Genomic DNA, 24812 nt, shown 5'->3' with positions numbered 1-24812 from the left:
TTTCAGAATCATATTTTCAATTTTTATAATGAAGTCAGCTGAAATTCTGATAGGAATTATGTTGAATCTGTAGATCGGTTTAGGGAGTAATGCCATCTTCACAGTGTACAATCTTCTGATACGTAAACATGGGATGCTTTCCATTTCTTTGGATCATCTTTAATTTCTTTCAAAAATGTTTTGTAGTTTTCAGAGTATGTTTTGCACTTTTTGATAAATTTATGTCTAAGTATGGTATTTTTTTGATGCTATTGTGGATGGAATTGTCTTCTTCCTTTCATTTTCAGATGTAAAATGAAGTCCCCTGGGTCTTTGTTTTCTTTATGGGTAGTTTTTTGAAAACTAATTCAATCTCTACACTCGCTATAATTTTACTCAAATTGTCTATTTCTTCCTAAATTAGTTCAGGTAGTTTGTGTCTTTTGAGGAACTTGTCATTTCATCTAAGTTATCAATTTGTTAGCATACAATTGTTCACAGTATTTCTTTTAATCATTTTTTATTTCTGTAAGATTGGTAATAATGTCCCCTCTTAATGTCTCGAGGCTCTTTTTTTCTTGGTCAAGCTAGCTAAACATTTGCCAATTTATGTTTACAATTGTTGTATCTTTCTGATGAATTGGCTTCTTTCCATTATAAAATGTCCCTTTTTATCTGTAGTAACATGTTCTATTTTAATATCTATTTTGTCTAACTTAGTATTTCCTATGGTTGCTATTTGCATGATCTATCATTTTTCTATCCTTTAACTTTCAATCCATTTGTGTCTTTGAATCTAAAGTGTATCTTCTGTAGACATGTCACTGGATCATGTCTTTCATTTGCTTGCTTTTAATCCAGTCTGACAATCTCTGCCTTTTGATTGGATTGTTTAACCTACTCACATTTAATATTATTGATATAGTTGAATATACATGTTTCATTGTACTTTTTATTTTCTGTATGTCTCATGCCTTTTTTTGTTCCTCTATTCCTACTTTACTGATTTCTTTTTCACTAAGTGAATATTTTTTAATGTAACATGTTAATTCCTTTAATGATTTTTTACTATGTTTTTGAATTATTTAGTGGTTGCTCTAGAGTTACTATATACATATTAACTCATCAGAATCAGTTTCAGATTTAAACTAGCTTAATTACAGCAATACAGAGAAATACTACTCCTATATAGCTCATTCCTTTTCCTCCTTTTTGTAATATTTTTGTTATAGGTATTATAATTATTAATGTTCCAAAACCAACAGTACGTTGTTACAACTATTACTTTACCACCTATAATCACTTTATCAGCCCAATACATCTTTGCTCCCACTGCCTCCTTTGTGCTATTTTTGGCAAATATATTACAGATTTATTACATTTTTATATGTTATAGGTCTAACAAGACTGCACTAAGGCCAATTTACTTAGGCCAGTTGGTAGCCAGAGGATCTTTTCAACTTGGAAAGTGAGCAATCTAAGGGCAAGAGTGAGCTTGTTGTTGTTATCTATAGAGATTTGTAGCTTAGTAAATGTTTTGGCTACTTTACTATTGACCATCACTATTTCTCTTTCACCTAATGGAGAAATTGACCACTAACCTTGTAAGGCTGTAGTTTTCATTATGTATTATAAATGTGTGATTAATGGAAAGAGATAGCTCTATTGGCAAAGCTGTATGAGTTCAATATAGTCCCATGGCTAGTAATTTTCTGACCTGGCTCAGTCTCTTAAAACTCCAAGCATAGGGTAGAGAGCTGACTTTCCCTGTCCTTTCTATGTAAGGTGAACCTCAGCATTTATGGAGATAAACTTCCAAACTCCCTATTTGATTCTTCTTCTGACTTTCCTTCTTGTCAGCCAGTGTGTTTTCTGTCATTTCCTTCTCCAGACTCATTGGATGACTTTCAATCCTATCTTTCTCTCTGCTGTGGTCTCTCCACAGATTCCTAGCTGTTTAAACACCCCCTTTGTTTTGCAGGGCTGCACAAATTACCTCATCTAATTATTGCACTTATAGACATCCCAAGGGCAGGAATACTTGCAAACAGTCATTAAAGACATGAGGTTTGGAGCTAGGAACAGGGCAAAAATTGGCAAATGAAGTATTATATCATGAGGCGTACTTTAGTATAAGATATCTAAAATGTAGCCTCTTACCTAATAGGTGAAGTTGTGATCTGGTCTTCCATGACTATCTGCCTTGATTCTAACAAAATATCACATCATCAATATTTGTACTCATTTTTACTAAAATAGGTTATATTTTATTATCTCAGAAGCATACTAGCTAATGGAACTCTGAAGTAACTTTCTTCTACTCTACAATCAAGCACTGAAATGTCTGGAAGGAAGTGAAACTATTAAATTCTGGTGGCATTCCCAGATGAAAGCGTCACAAATCCAAACACTGAGTGACTCAGTCCACCCACTGGTGTGGCTTTTATCTCTGGTCCTCAGCAGGTATCATGTCTGTACCCCAGCGAGCAGGTTGCAGACTGCCCAGCCTACAGGTCTTCTGCCTAGGCTTTCTTAAAACTGCAGACCCACTTTGATTTTGTTTGTTTGTTTGTTTTTTGCGGTACGCGGGCCTCTCAACTGTTGTGGCCTCTCCCGCTGCGGAGCACAGGCTCTGGACGTGCAGGTTCAGCGGTCATGGCTCACGGGCCCAGCCGCTCCGCGGCACATGGGATCTTCCCGGACCGGGGCACAAACCCGTGTCCCCTACATCGGCAGGTGGACTCTCAACCACTGTGCCACCAGGGAAGCCCTGATTTTTATATCTTTTTATTGAACTGAAATCACCAATAGATGACAAAATGTCTATCTAACACTGGGCATTATTTCTGCCTGTAGCTCATCCTTTTATTTAGATTCAGCATCTTGGTTACTGATACATAGGTGAACACAAACTGGGATCTTGCTAGATTCCTTAAGACTTGTTTTAGTTCAGGCTGCATCAGCAGAATACCATGGACTGGGTGACTTACACAGCAAACATTAGTGGAAGTGCAGGAGTTCTGGAGTCTGGAAGGCTGAGATCAGGGTGCCAGCATGATTGGGTTCTTGGTGAAACTCCTCTTCCTAGTTTACAGATGGGCACCTTCTTGCTGTGTCCTCACATGATGGAGACTGAGAGCATTGGTCTCTTCAGTCTCTTATAAGGGTACCGATCCCATCATGGGGACTTCATTCTCATGACCTCCTCTAAACTTAATTACCTCCTAAAGCCTTCATCACATTCAAATATGATTGGGGATTAGGGCTTCAACATATGGATTTTGGGCAGACACAGACATTCATTCAATAACAGGACTTGATTATTGTTACTTGTTATTCTTCACTTCTCTGTTGTGGAGGAGCTGCCACTGTGCCTTGTTATTTTAATTATGCACATAAGCCCTGTACTATAAATATCTCCCATTCTATGGGTTGCCTTTTCACTCTATTAATGACATCATTCTGATTTTCCTTTGGTTCTTTGAATAGCTGGCTTCTGTAAATCTTGTGGGTCTCACCTCAGATATAAAGTCCTCAGCAAGATCTTCTTTAATCACATTCTTTAGAATTACATCAATGAAACATTTTAAGCAGAGGCACGTTGTGATCCGATTTACATTTTTAGAAGATCAATCATGCTGCTGTGTAGATGATAGATATGAGAGACCAGTTAACATGCTCTTGAGAAATTCCCGAGTACATCTTGGTTGCCCTCGGTTTAAGACGGTGGCAGCAGAGGGGAAAGTAGTAGATGAAGCCTGAGATATATTTAACAGTGAAATCTGGGATTTGGTGAATTGAATGTGAGAGACTGAGAGAGACAGTGGTAGCATGTTTGCCTCTCAGATTTCTGGCTTAAGTATTTGGGTGGATGAGTGCACCATTTAAAGCCAAATTCTTATCTTGCCCCTCCCTGTTCAACATTTTTCAATACTTCCCCAAACCCTTCAGGATAAAGTGTAAATATCTTAAATTAGTTTTCAAAATGTTTCAACAGTTACTTGTTCACATCTTATTCTCATCTCTGGTCACTCACCCACCAAGGTTCTTTCATTTATTCACTGCAAACGACTTGGTGTGCATATGCATTCTGGCCAGTTAGAAAACCTTGGTTTTCCTTACACTTCTTACGCTATTTCCCCCCATGCCTTTTCTTTTTGCCTAGACTATCCTTCATTCTTTGTTTAGCTAACTCTCTTTGAATTTAAAGGCTCAGATCAACTGTTCCCTCCTCTGGGAAGAAGATGTTTCCTGTATAGTTTAGGTAGTGGCATACATTGACATTCCACTCTATAATTGTAGGGTAATTACTGTTTTATTGGTTTGCTTTTCAATTAGCCTTCAAGTTTCATAAAGTCAGAAAATAGATTTGATTTGTACTTGTATCATTAGGACTTAGCATACAATAGGTGTTCACTACAATATATAACTGAATAAATGACTAAATGGACAGATGAATAAATTATTCTTGATTCGAAGGATAGAGAAAGATTTCATGGAATAATTGCCTGGAATTTTGCCTTTGAATTAGACTCTTCACTCTTAAGCAGGGATAGGATTGAGACAGGCATAAATCCTGGCACAGATCAAGTACCAAGTATATGTGTCCTGAGTTCCTGAGTGAATAAATGGTAAGTGAGAAGGCAGGGATTCCAGGCAGACAGAAGAGTTGGGGTAGCAGTAACATGGTACTGGATGTGTTTGGCTAATTGTGAGGGGTCCACTTTTTTGGCTGACCCTCGGGGTGATTGAAGGGGATAGTGGAAACCCAGAGGGCCTCAAGTGGCAGGCGCAGCATTTTGGTTTGTGGTCTGTTAAGTGGAGGAGTTATGGCACTGTCAAAATTGCTGAAGTTGGAATTAACATATACACACTACCATGTATAAAATAGATAACCCACAAAGACCTATTGTATAGTATAGGGAACTCTACTCAATATATTTTTTGTTTGTTTGTTTGTTTTCTTATTTTATTAGAGTATAGTTGATTTACAATGTTGTGTTAGTTTCAGGTATACAGCAAAGTGATTCAATTATACGTCTACATACATTCATTCTTCTTCAGATTCTTTTCTCATATAGGTTATCACAGAATATTGAGTAGAGTTCCCTGTGCTATACAGTAGGTCCTTGTTGGTTGTCTATCTTATATATAGTAGTTTGTAATACTCAATATTTTGTAATAACCTATAAGGGAAGAGAATCTGAAGAATATAGACATATATATGTATATATATATATATATATATATATAGCTATATATATATATATATATATATATATATATAACTGAATTGCAGTGCTATACACCTGAATCTAACACAATATTGGAAATCAATTATACTTCATTAAAAATTTTTATTGAAAAATTAAAAATTTAAAACATAAAAAAGGAATATTACCAACACCAAAAAATAATTGCTGTTTTTTATAAGACTTCATTTTCCTACTTGATAAGATTTGATGATAACAGAATACTAGAACAGTCATAGAAGCAAATGTTTACAGAGACAGGTTGGTGTATTCTCATTTGGCACCCTATGGAAGAAAATACTTAATGCCTTCTTTGTTCCTAAAGGGACACCTTACATTCTAAGTCAACTGTTGAATTTAATATGTTAGAGGAGAAGAAGGAAAAGACAGAGAGGTGTAGTATGTGTAATCAGTGGCCAGAATGAAGTGCTGGGGCTTCAGCTAGTTTGAAAATTGATTTGCCATGCTAACATGATTGCTGGCATTTTAAATTCTGTCCAGAGCATTGGAAAGCAGAATCATTGTACTTAACATAATAGATTGCCTCTAAGGGGTCTCTTAAATAATTCTAATAATCCTATATAACAGGTATATTTAATTCGTTTGCTGTCTTTATTGTTAAAATATTTGATTATTTGTGTTATACATCCTTGTATTTCAGATTATGCGATCTGGTGCTTTGAAGTCATTACTGGAAACCTGGCTCTAACTGAGCTGGCCGTATCCAGGAAGATGATCTAAATCCATCGCATTGTCGCTCTCTTCGAAGGGCTTGATTCTCCTATTCTGTGCCATTTGTAAATGACAGGCTCTCTTGCCTCCTCTTCTTTCCAAACTCATGTCCCATGACCTGCAAGAAACGTTTTGTTACTATTATTATTTGCAAGGAGAATGTTCAAGCTTCTACTTAGGAGACCTCGAACAAAAGAATAGAAAGCCTGAAGTGGTCTCAAATTCCTTCTGGGCACCAAGGCCTCCAGCCCATCATAGGTGCCCAATGATACTCTTTGCCTTTATGTGACATACGAGGACCTCACTCCAGGGTGGGGGCAGAACATTATACTTATTACAGAATCTAGTTCTATACCTCACTAAAAAAATAAGCAAGACAAAACAGTATTCAATTATTTTTGCTTTCTATTGGGACTATAGATTTTCCTTTTTAAGTGGATTCGAATATTCCTGACTTCAGAATCTGAGCCTATTATGCACTTTGTAATCTATTTATAATACCTAACATAGTGTTCTATTCTGAAATAAATGAATTCCTAAAGGAAGAAATAACTTCCTAAGGGAATATTATTTCCCTTAATTCACTCAGATTTTGCTCTTATCCAAATTATTTGTCACCAGACCCTGACTATAAAAAAAATCAGTGCTTAAAAAGCTTTACTAATTATAATACTGCATCATTTAAAGTCTTTTTTTTTTTTTTTTTTTTTTTTGCGGTACGCGGGCCTCTCACTGTTGGGGCCTCTCCCGTTGCGGAGCACAGGCTCCGGACGCGCAGGCTCAGCGGCCATGGCTCACGGGCCCAGCCGCTCCGCGGCACGTGGGATCCTCGCGGACCGGGGCACGAACCCGCATCCCCTGCATCGGCAGGTGGACTCTCAACCACTGCGCCACCAGGGAAGCCCTAAAGTCTATTTTAACTTCCTATACAGACAGCCTCATTAAGCACAATTATGTCCATGGGCTTATCTCTATAGAACAGGCAGAGACATTAATGCTAAAATAAAGCCCAATGAAGAAGTGGGTTTTTTTTTTTTTGACATAAGTTTTGTTGAGTTATATTAGGCAGAGCTTGAAGAGATGAACTGAAATAAGAGTAAGCAATTTCAAGGCATGTTGACTGCAATTGTTGGACAACTGAGTGGAGAGAAAACACTGGAATGCCTTATTACCATTCTCTCTCAACAGCCTAGTTGGACCCCAGGGAATATTTTTTCGGGGGGAGGGTGATTTAAAGGCAGTGATGAATGAGCACGCTAGCTGGGATCAGATTGAGTAGGGCCAGTAAGGTTGGTACTAACTTGGGGGAATGGAGTGGTGACGATGAGGCTGAAAATGTAGGAAAGCATTTCTCCAAACACACCTGGCCATTGGTCCCAAAGAAAAATCAAGAGACTTTAAAAAAATTGCGGGTTACTAAACATTTCTTAGGAACTAACCCTGTCTGGAGGCTCATTACACCCGTCTAAGCCCATCAGTTATTATATATGTCATCTAAGCTATTCATTAACACAGGGAAAATGCACAGATGTTACATGAAGATGTATGTTTCTCCCAACCAGAGAGTATATTATTTAAGATATGTTAGAACTATCTACAAGCTACTTTAATGAGATGGCTTTCTGAATGAAACAAGTTCAGTAAATCACTCAGCTTTTCTTCAGTCTTTTCCTCCTGCTTGTAAAATTTTAACCACGGCGGAGGGAGAAAATCTCTGGTCCCAAAAACAACACATTTCGTATCCACAGGTACAGGTAAATGGAAACTAAGCTCTTCAATGACAGCATTAGTCATTGTGATTTTTAAAAATTTGTTACAGAGTCAAATAACGTGGTAAGCGTCATAAAATGCTTCAGCGTTTTCCTGTGCTTGTGCATTTGCTCTAAGGACATAAAGAGGCAAATCTTAAAGCAATGTGTTCTGGTCAAGAAACAGCTGGCAATGGCAGCAACCTGATATGCAGCCATCAAGAACTGAAGGTTTATTTTTTTATTTTTTTATTTTTTGCGGTACGTGGGCCTCTCACTGCTGTGGCCTCTCCCGTTGCGGAGCACAGGCTCCGGATATGCAGGCTCAGCGGCCATGGCTCACGGGCCCAGCCGCTCCGCGGCATGTGGGATCTTCCTGGACCGGGGCACGAACCCGTGTCCCCTGCATCGGCAGGCGGACTCTCAACCAATGCGCCACCAGGGAAGCCCTGAAAGTTTATTTTGAATGAGAGGTGTTGTCCACCTGTGAGACTGAGTGATGGCAGCCGAGAATAAGTGCAAACAGAATCAATAGTGAGTCCAGGTATGAAGTTATTGGGAATCTATCTTGTGTTCCATCTTTTTCTGCTGCCGTGTTCACACTACATCCACAGACTGCAATTCTGTCTGTGGAGGAGGAAGAAAGTTCTTCAGTTTATTCTTATTCTTAATGACAACTTCTGAGCTGTCATGATTTGGAATTATAATGATAAAAATGGATCTTTCAGATAAAAGAAGCAATATATTCCAAAGTCGAATTATGTATTGGACAAGTAAGAATGCGTCATCATTAGTCTTTAATATGCTTTGCCTCTACAGTTTGCCATCAGTTTTTTATATTAGTTGTTCTCCCTTTTCTGTAGTTGTATGGCTTTGAGCCAAGTCATTTCATCCTTCCTGGTCCCTACCAAGGCTACAATTTTATTGCTATAGACCATAGGAACTGCTCAATTAATTATTTGTTGTTGAACAACCTAAAATTGCAACATTTTCTATTTGGACGCCACTTTAAGAATTTGCGTAGGGAGGGTGGGAGAGAGGGAGACACAAGAGGGAAGAGATATGGGAACATATGTATATGTATAACTGATTCACTTTGTTATAAAGCAGAAACTAACACACCATTGTAAAGCAATTATACTCCAATAAAGATGTAAAAAAAAAGAATTTGCAAATACTTTAGCATACATTATTTAATTAAACTTCACCGTGACACAAAGATAATATTGTCAAAAATATGTGTTTTTGTTTTTTGTTTTTTGTTTTTGCAGTACGCGGGCCTCTCACTGCTGTGGCCTCTCCCGCTGCGGAGCACAGGCTCCGGACGCGCGGGCTCAGCGGCCATGGCTCACGGGCCCAGCCGCTCTGCGGCACGTGGGATCTTCCCGGACCAGGGCACGAACCCGTGTCCCCTGCATTGACAGGTGGACTCTCAACCACTGCGCCACCAGGGAAGCCCAAAAATATGTGTTTTTTAAGCCTCATTATTTTATAGTCATACTCCATGTATCATACACACATATCACAGACACAGAGAAAGACAGACACATACCTATGTAAGCAATATTCCCCAAACTTTTGCTTTGTGCTTTGTTTTAGGATTTCCTTATCAATAAAGTTAAAAAGAAATAGAAACCCTCCTCCTAGTTATATTACAAAAAAGACCATTTAATGATTCAGAAATCTTTCCCCTTTCCTTTTTTTGGGGGATTCCTATAATTATGTAAGGCACTGATTGGGCCAGTTACCACATGGAATATGAATATGAATAAGATGAAATTCTTCACTTCAATGAGATTAAAAGTCATTTGCTTTCTTCACCCAATCCTTCCCAACCAGCACTCTCACTAGACAATTTCAGTTGAAAAAAAGGCACTTATTTTAGAACCTGGGGAGGCAAGCTGGAGCCTGGGCAGACTTTACACTTGTTGGAACTGTTCTGACAGTGCTTAGATGTACAACACTCTTTTTCATCTGGTTGCCTTTATAATGCAAAGGGTAGAGGCAAATGATTCAGAGCACAATCAGTGGGTCCAGTATTGAAATACTCCTCTTAATGACAATACCAGCTTCCTTTATTTGTTCATGGATCACTTGACAAATGAGAAAAAACAGCAGGCCTTCAAGGACCTAGAGAGCTGGCTCCGGATTCATTACCAAGGGAGGGTGTTAAAATGCATAGAAATGTTAAATCTCTACGAAAAAAAATCAATGAATGACACATCTAGTTGCAGTTCATTTGACCTTGATTTAAAAATCACTTGCAATCTTAAAAAAGAATGGTTCTGAAGTATAAAAAGTATTTGAGTTTCACCTGCTGAATGTTAATGCATTTGAAATACCGGAGGGGAAGCTGTCAAAAGGAAGAAGAATATCTGTATCACCACCCACACTCTCTCAAACAAAAATTATAATGTAGTTGTACAGAAGTACATTCTGTGTAACACGGATTTTGTTAAAATGTGTGTGTGTGATCCTATAGGCTTAAAAAGCGTCAGGTCTGACCATGAGACAAAATAATAATACCACTAGTTGGTATTCATACAGCATTTTTCTATTGAGGACCCTAAAGCGTTTTATGGGCATAACTCCATCTTCTTGTGTTGTTATTTGGAATCTTAGCCAGAATGCTTTAGCATATCTAGCAAGCTGGAAAATGGTCAAGCCTCCCTGTAGATGAAGTTTTTAGGGATTTAATTTCTTGTTGCAAACCTGGGAGACAAGAGGGTAATGATCGCTAAACCTAGGCAACTCACGCACCTGGGTGATGTCTCCGTGGAGTGTTGCTACACATGGTATGTAGGACATCATTTAAGCCCCAGCCCCAGCAATGCTACGCTCCATTTAATACTCTGCCAAGTAACAAATTAAAAGGCACAACTTTAACTCAATCACTTTTTTGAAAGGTCTTTACTTCAAACTGTCTTTCCTGAGAAGTGAGGATTTATTCCAAAATTGAAAATCTGACGAAGAGGCTATATAAGACTTTCTAGTGTTACAGAAACAGTCTATAAAATTATTTTTCTAGTTAAAGCATTTATATTTCACATCAAGATTGTTATTTTAAGGTTAAGATTTTTATTAAGGTTAAGATATTTATTAAAGAACCACTGGGTCCTTATGATATGAGGATTTATCCAAGATAAAGCATATCGTTGCCATGGAGATCAGTAAATAGTCTTGATCTGGAATACTAGTTCCCACTGCCAAGACATGGGTAGAAGAAGGTGGTTCCCACAGACTCTGTTTTCTCTAGACTAAAAATACAGTATGATTTCTATTAAAGGTCAATTAAAAAAATTTCTTGGTGGTTTAGCCTAAAGGAAACATACCCTATCATTTTCAGAACAATTAAGCAGTGAGCTCACGATCCACTATTTTGAGATTATATTTGTAGGCAATATTAATTATGCTCACACTATCTCATGTCAAAGGTGGTGTAGCAACTGCAGCTTTTTTTAGTGCTGTTTCATATGGTCTTAAAAAAATAAATAGTTTATAGAGATACATACATTACAGACATAAATTACTTCCTTTTAAGGTTGCCAGTATAAGCTTAGCACATTGAAGTTAACTTTAAAAAGTTGGGTTGGTTTGCAAAATATTGCTCCAGATGGTTGTGATGAACATGAATTCTATCAAGATTGTTTTTATGCCCTCTAGTCAAGAAAGCGAAAGCCTTGCAATTTTTCCTTAAGTTTATTATTAAATAATATGTCAACATAAATTTAATTAACATATATATATATTATATATGAGGCTATAGAATTTGCAAAGTGATTTTACCACGAATCATTTTGCCTGATGTACTTCACATTACGGTACACGGGCCTTTCACTGTTGTGGTCTCTCCCGTTGCGGAGCACAGGCTCCGGCCGCGCAGGCTCAGCGGCCATGGCTCACGGGCCAAACCACTCCGCGGCACGCGGGGTCCTCTCAGTCCGGGGTATGAACCTGTGTCCCCCAGCATCGGCAGGCGGACTCTCAACCACTGCGCCACCAGGGAAGCCTAAGGGTAGGTTCTTTATACAGAGTATTTGTTCGGCTGTTTCCAGTTTGTTTTTTTTTTTTGTGATACGCGGGCCTCTCACTGCTGTGGCCCCTCCCGCCGTGGAGCACAGGCTCCGGACGCGCAGGCTCAGCGGCCATGGCTCACGGGCCCAGCTGCTCCGCGGCACGTGGGGTCCTCTCGGACTGGGGTACGAACCCGTGTCCCCTACATCGGCAGGCGGACTCTCAACCACAGCGCCACCAGGGAAGCCCACGGGTAGGTTCTTTATATAGTTCGGCTGTTTCCAGTTTTTTTTTTTTTTGCGGTATGCGGGCCTCTCACCGCTGCGGCCCCTCCCGCCGTGGAGCACAGGCTACGGACGCGCAGGCTCAGCGGCCATGGCTCACGGGCCCAGCCGCTCCGCGGCATGTGGGATCTCCCCGGACCAGGGCACGAACCCGCGTCCCCTGCATCGGCAGGCGGACTCTCAACCACTGCGCCACCAGGGAAGCCCATGTTTCCAGTTTTAAATGAGTGTAATTCATCAAGGGATCAACGCTTACTAAAGAACTAAAGTATATGCATATTGATGGACTCTGCTTGTAATTCTAAAGCACGTGCTTTCCGCTGCTGAAACATCACTTTTTTTATGCAGGCTCATCCCTCCCTGAACATCATTTATAAAATCTGTAACTCGACTTGATAAGGAACTCATTTTTCTCACCTGCCCCCCAGGAGAGACGTCTGCTGGTTCCTGCTAGCCAGGTCCCCAGAGTTAAATGTTTCATGTCTCTATCGGCTTCCTTATCATCTTACCCTTCATTCCTACGAGCCACCTCCATGACTTTCCACAATTTTAATTCTCTCCTTAAATTATAGAGTTCGCTTCTTATGTTTGCAACCAGAGAATCCTGCTTGCTACAGAAGAGTAAAAAGAAAGTGTTTTAATTAGTGCTTTCTCCCCATTTGAGCAGTACTGTAAAATAACCCAATATTTTTGTCATCAGGCATTATTTATTACAGCAATATTATACTTTTCTTAAATTCCTAACATTCATTTACTGAGATATTGTAACTTTTGCTTGCCTCTCACAATGTTTTTCCTTCCCTGTTTTAGGGGGAGGGGCCCCAAATGAAATGTACCTGTTTACCAAAGCTCCCTAAAATCTTTATTGTTTGGAGCTGTGGCTCCCAAACTGTATTAGACTCAGCTGGGTTTCAGACTCACTCATTTGGACAGTGCACCACTTAAGAGTCTCATTTAGGAGACAGAGAAGCTGAAGTTTTGGTTGCCTAGGTAATTCTCTAGGTCAAGGACAAAATTGTGTCTCCTTTTCACCAGTCTAAGAATCTGTTTGCTCTGCTAATTGAACTACTCCAATCACATCAGTACTGTCCCTGACCCGCAGTGAGGCAGGTAAGAAATCCGTTCCGCAGTGGCGGGTGAGCCTCCTGCATGCCACCCACAAGTCTTAGCATAACAGACACTACTTGGCAAAGGTAAGCGTACCAAAGTGAAAGCCATGTTCTTGGTGAGTTCATTTATTCCTCCCAGAGCATTAGTATTTCCCCCTCAAAGATCATCATTACGTGACTGTGAAGAGATGCTTTCCAAACTCTGGAAATCACGAGGAGTAAAGACTAGTGGGGGAAGTGTGACAGTGGGTGGCTCTCACCCCCACTGCCCCTAGCGGTTAAAGCTCAGTTGATGTCTTGCCTTCCCCAATTTTGTATATTTACAAAAAACCCAGGTCCCGGGAAGCCTATGTTCAGTTCAGGGACAGAAGATAAACGCAAGCATCATCATATCCACTCTTTATCCCTTTTCCTTCTTAACATGTTAAAGGAGGAATGATGAGAACTTAGAGAAAACAGTTACGTTGAAAACTTATTCTCTCGAATCCAGTCTGCTTCCCCTTCTCTGTCCCTGTGTCAGCCATGATCACAACCATTTGCGCAATGAGCCAGGTTGGGAACCAAGCTTTCCAGCTGGTTTCGGTGCCTCCTATCTCCTCTCTACATTGCATCCAATATGATATATATATTTTTGATGGACACTTAGGTGGCTTCCATGACCTGGCTATTGTAAATTGTGCTGCGATGAACATTGGGGTGCATGTATCTTTTTGAATTAGAGTTTTCATATCTTCCAGATATATGCCCAGGAGTGGGATTTCTGGTTCATATGGCAACTCTCTGTTTAGTTTTTTGAAGAACCTCCATACTGTTCTCCATAATGGCTGCACCAATCTACATTCCCACCAACAGTGTAGGACGGTTCCCTTTTCTCCACACCTTCTCCAGCGTTTATTATTTGTAGACTTTTTGATGATGGCCATTCTGACTGGTGATACCTCATTGTAGTTTTGATTTGCATTTCTCTAATAATTAGTGATGTTGAGCATATTTTCATGTGGCTGTTGGCCATCTGTATGTCTTCTTTGGAGAAATGTCTATTTAGGTCTTCTGCCCATTTTCTGATTTTTTTTTTGACACTGAGCTGTATAAATTGTTCGTATATTTTGGAAATTAAGCCCTTGTCAGTCGCATCGTTTGCAGATATTTTCTCCCATTCCATAGGTTGTCTTTTCATTTTGTTTATGGTTTCCTTTTCTGTGCAAAAGCTTTTAGGTTTAATTAGGTCCCATTTATTTATTTTTGTTTTTATTTCCATTACTCTAGGAGACAGATCCAAAAAAATATTGCTGCAGTTTATGTCAAAGTGTGTCCTGCCTATGTTTTCATCTAGGAGTTTTATAGTATCTGGTCTTACATTTAGGTCTTTAATCCATTTTGAGTTTATTTTTGTATATGGTGTTAGAGAATGTTCTAATTTCATTCTTTTACATGTAGCTGTCCAGTTTTCCCAGCACCACTTATTGAAGAGGCTGTCTTTTCTCCTTTGTACAATATGATCTTTACTAAGCTTGGATCTGATTTTATCACCCTGCTGATTTAAATCTTTCTGTGGCTTCTCAGCGCTTTGTGGTTACTCTCAAATTCCCCAGCTTGCTATACAAGTTCCTTCCTGATTTGACACCTGCCTGCTTCTTTCAATTCATCTTGCAACCCTGTCTCCCAAGCACCTTTCGCTCCGGTCGGTCGTATTAAACTATTTGCCTCTGTCCACAAGGATTTCACACAGATAGATGTCATTCGCTCTACTTAAAAACCTTCTTGATATTTTTTTTGCTACCCATTAGATACTCATTCTTCAAAACCAAGTTTTTGAAAAGGAACCCTTCTGACCTCTTAATGATAAAGACATGTGTTCCTCTGTGTCTCCAAATCACCCTCAGCAGCCATGTTAGCACCTGTCACATGAGATTACTTTGCTGCTTTACAGCTCTGTCTTCCACTAGACGTAAAACTCTAGAAGGGGAATGAGTGTTTCCCTTTGTCTTTAATGTGCCCCAGCACCTAGTCATGTGCATGGAACGTAGAAAGCGATCACATTTGCTTTTGGAATTAAAGAAGAACTTTGAATGAGTCAATAAAACAAGTAGGTAGATGATGTAGACAAACATCTGAAGTCAGCCGGGAAGGCAGACTTGCAAAGCACACGTTCCAACAAACAATTCCTCGTGGCTAACTACCTCCTTGTGCAATCTCACCTCCCATCTTTCCATCTTGCTGAAACCTGGTTTTTCAGGCCCAGCCCGCCCACTCTTCCTAGGACTCTAGGTGAGACTCTTTTCCCTCCGTCATAAGCATCTATTGGGTATCATGTACTCTTGCTTAACCAAGCTATTTTATTTCCCTGAACCAATTAGCTCCACATTTTCACCTCTTCTGATATGTTTTTCTCAATTAATAGAAAAAGAAGTAAATTCTCATGAGTATTCCTATATCTAAACATGGAACTTATCAACCACTTTAACCTGAACCCTGGGCAGCTGCATTGCTTTGTTAGGCTACAGTATATAGAGGAAAGGATGAGAGCTGCATATCATATCCAGGGACCAGAGTGTGAACCTCAGTCTTCTCATTTTTATCTGCGTCACGTACGTAGAGTGTGTTACCTTTCTCTTTAAGCCTCAGGCTCTTGCAGCAAAGTTGGGGCTTACAGTATCTTCCATAAGCAGTTTTGTAGTATTAAAGGATGAGATCTGCAAGGCCTTTCATCCTGCCCTAACACATAGTAGTTTCTCTGTAGATCAATAGTAATTATGTATGTTAATATGAAGAATCTTTCCGTTGGTATCTGATATACTGAATTTCATTTCGTTTCACCCTCCTAGGTCATTAAATATTTTAAATCAAATTAAGTAGAGTCTGTGAGACAAGAGGATCTGAGTCCTAAATAGTAAAAAGATTTTATTTCAGTTACAGTAACATTACATACATTGATGTGTGAATATTGAGGTTACTTGATTTCTTGATTGGAAAGTTTTTTATCATTACCCTTCAAATGTAGATGTGGACATAAATGTGAAAGACAGCAAAAGATCCAGGTCTGAGTGTTTTCCTGTACTGTCCTTCCCTTTGCCCATTTACTTCATCCTTTCTTGCCATTATTTCCATGGTTCTGTAATCTCCTGTTTGAGTACTCAGTGTTCTTATTTTTGCTCATATCTGGCCCAGTTCATTATTTAGAGGGCTTTATTTAACTCACTTCTCTGGCTTACTAAATTCAATCTCCCACGGTTTTCTTAGACTTGTGTAAACCTTTTCTTCCTGTGCTGATGATTCTCCATTTGCCTCCTTAGATCCATTCTTTCCTTTCTATATCCTGCTCCGTAGCCTGGGAGATCAACCTCAAGAATAGAATCACCTGGATTTTCTTGCCCTCTGGCTTTCCAATGGGCTCAGTCAACGAGAGGCACTGGAAATGATCCTGAAGCCTGGGAGAAGGGGTAGCTTGATGTATTAGATTCCTCCTGCCACATCAGCTCACTCGTTGACTGGCCAGAGTCCTGGCAGGGGCTGCCCTTGTTCTGGCCACAACTTCTGTTGGACAGACCCACCTCCGTAGCTCCATCTCTATGAGGCTTCGTTAACACTTTTTGTTTCCCTTATTATTTTATGTGTAGGTGTGAAAGAGCCTTCCTGAAATCAGAGTTCCTGGGCAACTCATGTATTCTTTTTGGTTCCTGAACCCTGCTCCAACATCTATAAAAATCCCTTCATGAAATGCTTTGCAGTTAAATCTTTCCTGCTGGGATCTGATTCAATTTCAGTATATCATCGGTGCCAGGAAAAAGATATCTGCTTGCTGGGATTTGGCTCCAAGGGCTCACAGTGGGTGAGATTACTTGTTGAGTGATGAGATTGAGGTCTATGGGAGTTAAATTACTTGCCCAAGATCACATGGCTGGTCAATGCATAGTCAGTTCTTTCAAATATTTATTGAAACCTAGAATTAGTCAGGCAGTGGAGATAAAGATAAAACATAGCCCCTGCCCTTAATGACTTGCACTTTAGTATAGGAGAGAGATATATAACCCAATATTTAAAGTATAGCAAGAATAAATGCCCAGTGCTAAGATAACTGGAGTAGGAAAACCCAACTTCATCTAGGCTTTGCAGTTGAAACCAAGAGATGAGATGGGGGAAAAACGATGGTTATTTGAGTAGCGTGTAAAGCATGCCTTCAACCTGTCTTCTCTCACCATTTTTCTTGCTGCAGCTCTGGTGATTAGAGCCCAGTCCAAGCCCTGTTTTTTTTCTCCTGGAGCACGGTAACAATCTTCTGTAAAGTAGTGTATAATCCCTACTGCCCGTCCTTACGTTGTGGTCCATTCCTTACACTGTGGTCAGCATAAGTTTTCAAAATGCAAGTCTGAGACAATTCTCTGCTTAAAAGTGTGCAATAACTCTCAATTTTCCTTAGGATAAAGAAAAGGTATGACTAATAAGGGCTTACATTGACTGGTTTCTGCCCCTGCCGCTGACTTTGTTTCTGACTACCCATCTCTTCTCTCTTTTTGTTTTTTTTTAATAAATTTATTTATAAATTTATTTTTGGCTGTGTTGGGTCTTCGTTGCTTCGTGCTGGGTTTCTCTATTTGCGGTGAGCAGAGGCTACTCTTCGTTGTGGTGTGTGGGCTTCTCATGGCGGTAGCTTCTCTTGTTGCAGAGCACCGGCTCTAGGCTGCAGGCTTCAGTAGTTGCCGCACGTGGTCTCAGTAGTTGTGGCTCGCGGGCTCTAGAGTGCAGACTCAGTAGTTGTAGCGCACAGGGCTTAGTTGCTCTGTGGCATGTGGGATCTTCTTAGACCAGGGATCAAACCCGTGTCCCATGCATTGGCAGGTGGATTCTCTACCACTGCACCACCAGGGAAGCCCCTCTTTCAGTTTTAACCTGTCCAGCCTTCTTTTAGTTCCTTGAAAATATTATTTTCCTCCATCACACGACTTTTGCACATTCTGTTCCCTGTCTTTAAAGGCTCCTCTGAACTTCCTGCTATTTATCTGGTAATTTCGATCCAAACTTCAAACATTAGCTGGAAAATCACTTCCTTGAGGAGAACACCTCGGAAAATTCCCAGGCCACACGAGGCCCCCATTATCTGCTTTCCTAACAACATACAAGTTACTTTTCGCAGCATTTATCCCAATTCTAATGAAATTAAATGCAGTCAGTTTTATATTTTTCACTCCTTGAGAATGGGTATGATTTCCATTTCTTCACCACCTTATCCCCCGCATTAGATCAAATGCTATAATGATGGTAAAACCTCAGTAATTTTTGAATGACTCTGTGAATGATTATGAAGAAAACCTGGACTCTGAGAAAGTGTTGTACATTAGGGAAATGTGCATGTAATTGGAGTGATGAAACATGAGGCTGGAGAAGACTACAAAAGCCAAATCTTGAAGGGCCTTAAATGCATAATAAGTTTGGACTTACTGTTAAGTGTGAAAAGTGGCCACTTTTTTTTTTTCTTTTTTTTTAAACTTGGAATCTTTCAGGTTTGTTGACTGGCTGAAGAAGGGATTGTCATAGAGAGAAGCCGGAGTCAAGCAGACTAATTAAGGGGCAAATGCATTCATCTGGCAGAGGAAAATTAAGCGCAGTTATTTTTCAAATTTGCTGCATATCTTAATCACCTGGATAGCTAATAAATCCCACAGAGGCCCAGGCTCCTTGAAGTGGGGTAGGGCATAGGCCTTTGCGTTACACATTTCCCCAGGGGATTCTGATACCCATACATTTCTTTTTTTCCAGTCGATTAGTTTACTGTTCCTTTTCCTTATAAGGATGGAAAAAGTTACACAAATGTCAGTAAGCATTTTGGACTTCCCAGGGCTCTCTTCCTTCCTTTTGTTTCTGGTACTGTATTGTTGGTCATCATTGGTCATATGTTTTCAGCAGCTGGGGATCAAGTGTTGATTTTCTCTCCCAAAATAATTTAGCCTTTTCAAAGAAGTTTTCTGTTGTAGCCTTTCTGATTAGCCTTGTCCCTATTTCTTCTTAGAAGCCCTTGATTTCTCCATAAAGAAAACTTAAACGTGTCATCAAACATGTATCCTTACAAAAAGTAGACTCAATATTTTGCAAAAGAGCTTCTAGCAAGCTTAGTGAAGGTATGTGTTACCTTTCTCTGATTCTTTTACCCTACTGTATCACTGTCTTCTCTAATTCCTTTATCCCAGGCTAATCTCTGACCTCAGCCTGTCTTCACTGAGTGTCTCACTCTGCCACCTTGGGTTTTCTACTCCCACAGAGCCGTGTCTGTGGTGCTGGTGCTTTGAGAGTCCAGGTACCTCATGGAGAGGGGTAGAGAGGGAAGGGGCATAAACATATCCATTTGCATTGTCAAAAAAAAAAATGCCCTCCTAAATAGGGCCTCCTATGTGCTCACTATACCACTTTGTGGTCTGGCTGGGGCAGGAACTACCATCTCCATGGTAAAGACACCAGGACTCATAAGGGTTAAATGACTGCATAAGGTCATGCAGTTTGGGAGCGTTCCACGTTAGTTTTTGTCTGTATCTTCTGAATGCAGCTTCAGGATTCTTTCCACTACTTCATGCCTACATCTCTATTTTGGGAATACTATCAGTAGTGCTTGAACGTGTCTTTGGGAAATCCCGTCATTCACTTAAGCACTTTGTGAGGTGCTTTGATTATGAAAAAAAAAAAAAAAGAATCTTAAAGCTTTGCTATGATGACAACTAAGAATGTTGACAGCCTATTAAAATAAGACATAAGGATTTAGGAAGATATGTATAATCACACTGTATGTCCTCAAAAGCACAGTGATTAATACCGCTGGAAGTTTCCCCCATAGAAGACATGACGAGAGTAGTAGTGGGAGACAGCTCCTTCTGTTTCTGGGACAGGTAAGTTTTCTTCCACAAATGCAGGATAAAAGGATGATATTGTCATTGATTTTCATTCCATACAAACAGCATAGTACCGACTGTGGAGTACAAGATACTCAGATGCCTTTGAGAAGAGCAATAAAAGAGGTATGATATTGGACTTTGGATCAACGATCGAATGACATTGGATTCAGGCTGACTTGAGCTCCTTGTAGGGCTGTGGCTAAAATTAAATGAAATAAGAAAGAAAAGTTATTACACAGTGCCTTGAACGTGTGTTAAAGACAATTTAGTAAATTGCTTTATGCTGTCAGATAAATGAGATTGTTGACCTGAAACATACTGCCATATATTTCTCCAGCAGAGATGGGTTTATTTGGGATCAGCAGAGAATTGCGGTGTGGGGTCTGCACCTATGGCAGTCCCCTCAGGGCAAGGGAAGGAGAACACTTTTATAGAGAGGAAAAAGACGTTGGGTGGGCTCTGGTAAACAAGGGGTCCATGGCTTTTCATTGACAGAGTCCTTGCCAGGAAAGGAGAGAAGTCTTCTTCCTGTTGGGACCTGCTATCATCACAGGGTGTGAGAGCTCTCCCTCCGGTCTCACAACTCTACTCAATTGAGGTTTATTAATGTTTTATATTTCCCCCTTTTGATCAAGATTTTTTCTTTGAAGCTGTCTCTAATCAAGAGTCAGGTTTTTCTAGTTTCAGCATCTTTTTGTCTCTCAATGTCAAGAAGGGCATTTCCCGGGTGTAGTGCCTCAGAAAGCGCACAAACTGGAAACCTGTTAAAGTCACGATCTAGTAACAAAGAGGGAGAACTTTAAGGCACTTTTTATCTCATGTCCATATGTTATCAAGATCAGAAGACATTGGAGATCATCTGAAGCATTATGTCATCTTCAGAAGTTCGGTGACAAACTTCCAACAGGCCTGTGTCTGAATATTTCTCCAAATCTGTTTCAGTTTCAGGAAAATTGTGTGTTCAAGTCACTAGATGATGTGCAGGCCCAGTCAGGGTTTGGTGCTTTAAGTGTGTCACGTGAATCCCAGAGTTTATTCCTGGGAATTTGGCAACAAAAGGCTTGGTTAGCAATACTTGATAGGAGCCTTTTCAGTGAGGTTACAGAGAGTTCTTCTGGAGGTATCTTTTCCAATGGATGACATTCCTATTTGTAAGGTCGGATCTTAACAAACGGCACCGCGAAACAGAGGAAAGCTTCAAGTGAGCTTTATTAGGGAGCGCTCCCGGGCGAGGTTCACTGGTCCGCGAGAAAGGGGCCAGAGAAGTCGCACCTGGGCGAGGGTTGGGCAAGATTTTATAGGGGAAGAAGGGAAAGGGGTGTGGTGAGTCTGCGAGGGCGCAGGGTATTCCTTATTTGGTGGTCCCTTCGGGTATCGTGGCAATATCTGGTGCTGGTTGCATCAGCCTTGGGACCATTAGTCCCGCAGCTTGAAAGGCTGGAAGGCTGGGCCGGGTGGAAAGTCCCCAGGTCAGTTCCTGCAACTGGGTGGTCCGGAGAGTTTTGGTCTGATGCAACCTGTGAATCTGATTGTGTTCCCCTGCCTCGGGCCAGTTGGCCTTACACTATTCAGTGATTTTCATCCAATGCTGGGCCTTGCCTTTGCTAACTAGCACATGAACTAGCTGATATAAATTAGAGAAACCACATTGATAAGTTTGAAGGACTATATTAAATTCCTCAGAAAATCTGTGAGGATCTTCAGTTTGGGAAAATCTTTGACTGTGGAACACAGTTCAACTTTAGGGAGACGATGAAATTAGTGTTTAGCCTCTATATCCTCAGATGCCTTAACTTTAAAGAGACAGGTTCTGAAAAATTCAGAGGAAAAGAGTGGGGAAGAGTTTCAGAGGAAAGGGAAAGTTTGGTGGGAGAATTAGTATGGGGGGATTGAGGGTATAGTGGAAGCTTAGGCTGCTTAGAAGGGAAGGAAGAAGATGGCGCAGGAGGTGGAGCCTGAAACAAAGAAGCCAAGAAAGGAGAGCCTGAGGCTTTGATTTTATCTTTATTTAAGTGTTTTTTTGCTTCAGTTAATCTTAACATCTTGTTTTGTAGAGAGGCAATTTTAGACTCCTGAAAACATTGGGAAGCCTCAAATTACAAATGGAAATAAGCATTCTACTCAGTTCTGGAAATTTTTGTGATTGTAGTTCAACTTGGTTTTAAGGAAATTAAGTTTGAGGATTTCAAAAGTTCCCCATAATGGCCATTGATATGTTAAATTGCTTTAGGTCAGGCCCCTCCCTTTAGTTAAAAATGTGCATGAGGAAGGACCTTAGTTTTTAAACATAAGATCAGCTGGAGTCCTTGCAGGGGGGATGCCCTCAGAACACTTAGGGATCCCATTTCCTAGAGGATTTTCCTCTAGAAGAAAGAAAAATTTTCAAACAGCTTAGACAGCTTACAGCACAAATGGCTCAATTCAAACAGCTTGCAAGACAATTCCACCCAATTCAAAGGAAACAGTTTGGTCCCAGAGGAGCCAGGCCAAGGGCTTTTCAGCCTGTTTCCAGAAAATAGCTCTTCCAAAGGAATAGGCCTAAGGCTGTAAACCTGATAGAGTTTCATTTGAAGCACCCCTTCCAAAGGAATTGGACCAAAGGCAATTTCAGCCAGCATCAGTTGAAAATTTGATCTCAAGATTAAATAAAAAAATGAGTATATGCATACAGAACATGGCCTTAACCAGAAAGATGAAAATTTTATATAGATCCTGAATAAAGCCTGGAGAACTTCAAATGCAAAGAGGACAAAGACATACTTCAAACCCAGTGTTGGCAAGAAAAGCAGTGAATGACAGTGGGCTCAACTGTGGGTACCACACCTGTTTGCTCACCAGCCCCAGAACCATTGGGAGTCTTCTCTGGTCCCTCTATTGGCCACCGAAATGTTGACCTGAAACAAATAGACTGCAAGATATTTCCCCAGCAAAGACGGGTTTATCTGGGATCAGCAGAGAATTGCAGTTTGGGGTCTGCAACCATGGCAATCCCCCCATGGCAAGGGAAGGAGGACAGTTTTACAGAGAAGAAAAGGAAGTGGAGAGGGCTCTAGTAAACAGAGAGTCCATGGTCCTTCATTGGCTGAGTCCTTGTTGGGAAAGAAGAGGAGACTTCTTCCTGTTGGGCTTTGCTTTCATCACAGGGAGTGTGAGCTCCCCCTCATGGTCTCTCAATTCTATTTAATTGAGGTTTCTGTTTATTAATTTTTTACAAGATCAGAGCATTCAGAAAATGCTGCTGGATTGGGGGGGGGGGAATAAAAAAATAGTTAAATATATATATTTAAGCTCCACAGGTGATTCTAACATGTGAGCACAGGTGAGAAACAGGGGTTGTAACATCAATGGTCTTGGGTAACTTAATCACAGAGACTTTCTTTCAATGACCATGATTTATGTGTGTCTATTTCAGGGTCAGTGATAAAGCCCATTGGTTTGTGCCCTCCTTTCTTCTCATGATGGTTCTATTCATAATTCCTCAGTTTCCTGAAGAGGGTCTGGCAGACACATCAGCCTGCAGTGTCCCTTGAAATGTTAAGTGAAGTGTAAAACTAATTTAAGAGCTGGTCCAGAGCCGAAGCCTTGCAGCTGGAGGAAAGAAACAAATGCAGAGGCTTCTTAGTGCTTGATTACAAGCTGCTGTGACTGTTTCTTACTTTTCCTTATCTCCCTGGTTACTTTCCTTTCCCATTTTTCCATTACTTACCTATTAATTTGTGTTTCTCAGTTTCTTGTTCATTTTTCTTTATTTTTTCTTTCACTTTCTCTTCTCAGAGAAAGCATACTTGCTTGAGGATAAGAAAACTAAGCTGACATGTATCCACTGTAATGCCAGCAAGTTCTACCAGCTCCACTTTGATTCCATAACAGTTTTAGAGTGGCTTAGATTTTTTTTTTGATTCCTAGATTAGCACAGTACAACTTAGCTTTTGTATTAATGCTATGTCCCAAGAATACTTATCAAATGTTAATTGGTTAAATTTTAATGGTTATCCAATGGTTATGTGTTGGTGTACAGTTGTTCAAAGTAATCTCTTCATATCATTTTTACTTCTGTAGAATCACTAGTAATGTCCTCATCTTCATTGCTCATTTGAGTAATAGTTCTCCTTTTTCTTAGTTCATCTAGCTAAATATTTGTCAATTGGTCTTTTCAAAGAATCAACTTTTGATTTCAATAATTTCCTCCATTATTTTCTGTTCTCTACTTTGTTTATCTCCACTCTAACTTTCATTATATCCTTCCTTCTGCTAGCTTGGGGTTTAGTTTGTTCTTTTTTATATGGTTCCTTAAGTTGTAAAATTAAGTTGTTGATTTGAGATTTTTCTTGTTTTTATTTTTTTAATGTAAGCATTTATAGCTATAAACTTCCCCCTTAAGCACTGCTTTTGCTATGTTCTATAAGTTTTGGCAAATTGTGTTTTAATTTTCATCTATCTCTAAGTATTTCCTAATTCCACTTGTAAGTTTTTCTTTGATCCATTGGTTGTTTAATAATGTGTTGTTGAATTTCCAAAAAATTGTGAAATTTCCAGTTTTACCTCTCTTACTGATTTCTGTCTTCCACTGTGGTCAGAAAAGATACTTTGTATGAAATCTATCTTTCATATCTATTGAGACCCTAATTTTTAATGTATTAGTCTCATAAATCATGTTGAAAACAAAAATGTAGTTACCAACTCCACTTGTACAAACTCCACAGTCGTTACAATAATGCAAGCTATTATACTTGCCCTTATGTTGTTCTTTATTGCGATCTTTATTTTGCCTTAGAGCTTTCAGTTACTATCTAGTATCCTGTCTTATCACCCTGCA

At 39.9% G+C, this 24812-nt stretch overlaps 1 long non-coding RNA gene across 2 annotated transcripts in view; it reads left to right on the top strand.

Moving 5' to 3' along the window:
- Positions 1 to 11609: 11609 nt before the first annotated feature.
- The window catches only part of LOC307196130, a 538765-nt gene continuing 525562 nt past the window's right edge, over positions 11610 to 24812 (top strand). For both annotated transcript variants that reach the window (XR_013831048.1, XR_013831049.1), the window contains exon 1: positions 11610 to 11726. This is a non-coding gene — a long non-coding RNA (uncharacterized lncRNA). The remainder of the gene's footprint in view (positions 11727 to 24812) is intronic.

This window comes from Stenella coeruleoalba (assembly GCF_951394435.1).
Source record: "Stenella coeruleoalba genome assembly, chromosome: 13".
In the NCBI taxonomy this organism is placed as follows: domain Eukaryota; kingdom Metazoa; phylum Chordata; class Mammalia; order Artiodactyla; family Delphinidae; genus Stenella; species Stenella coeruleoalba.
The sequence above is the reverse complement of the archived record's forward strand: the minus strand, read 5'-3'. Positions and strand labels throughout refer to the sequence as shown.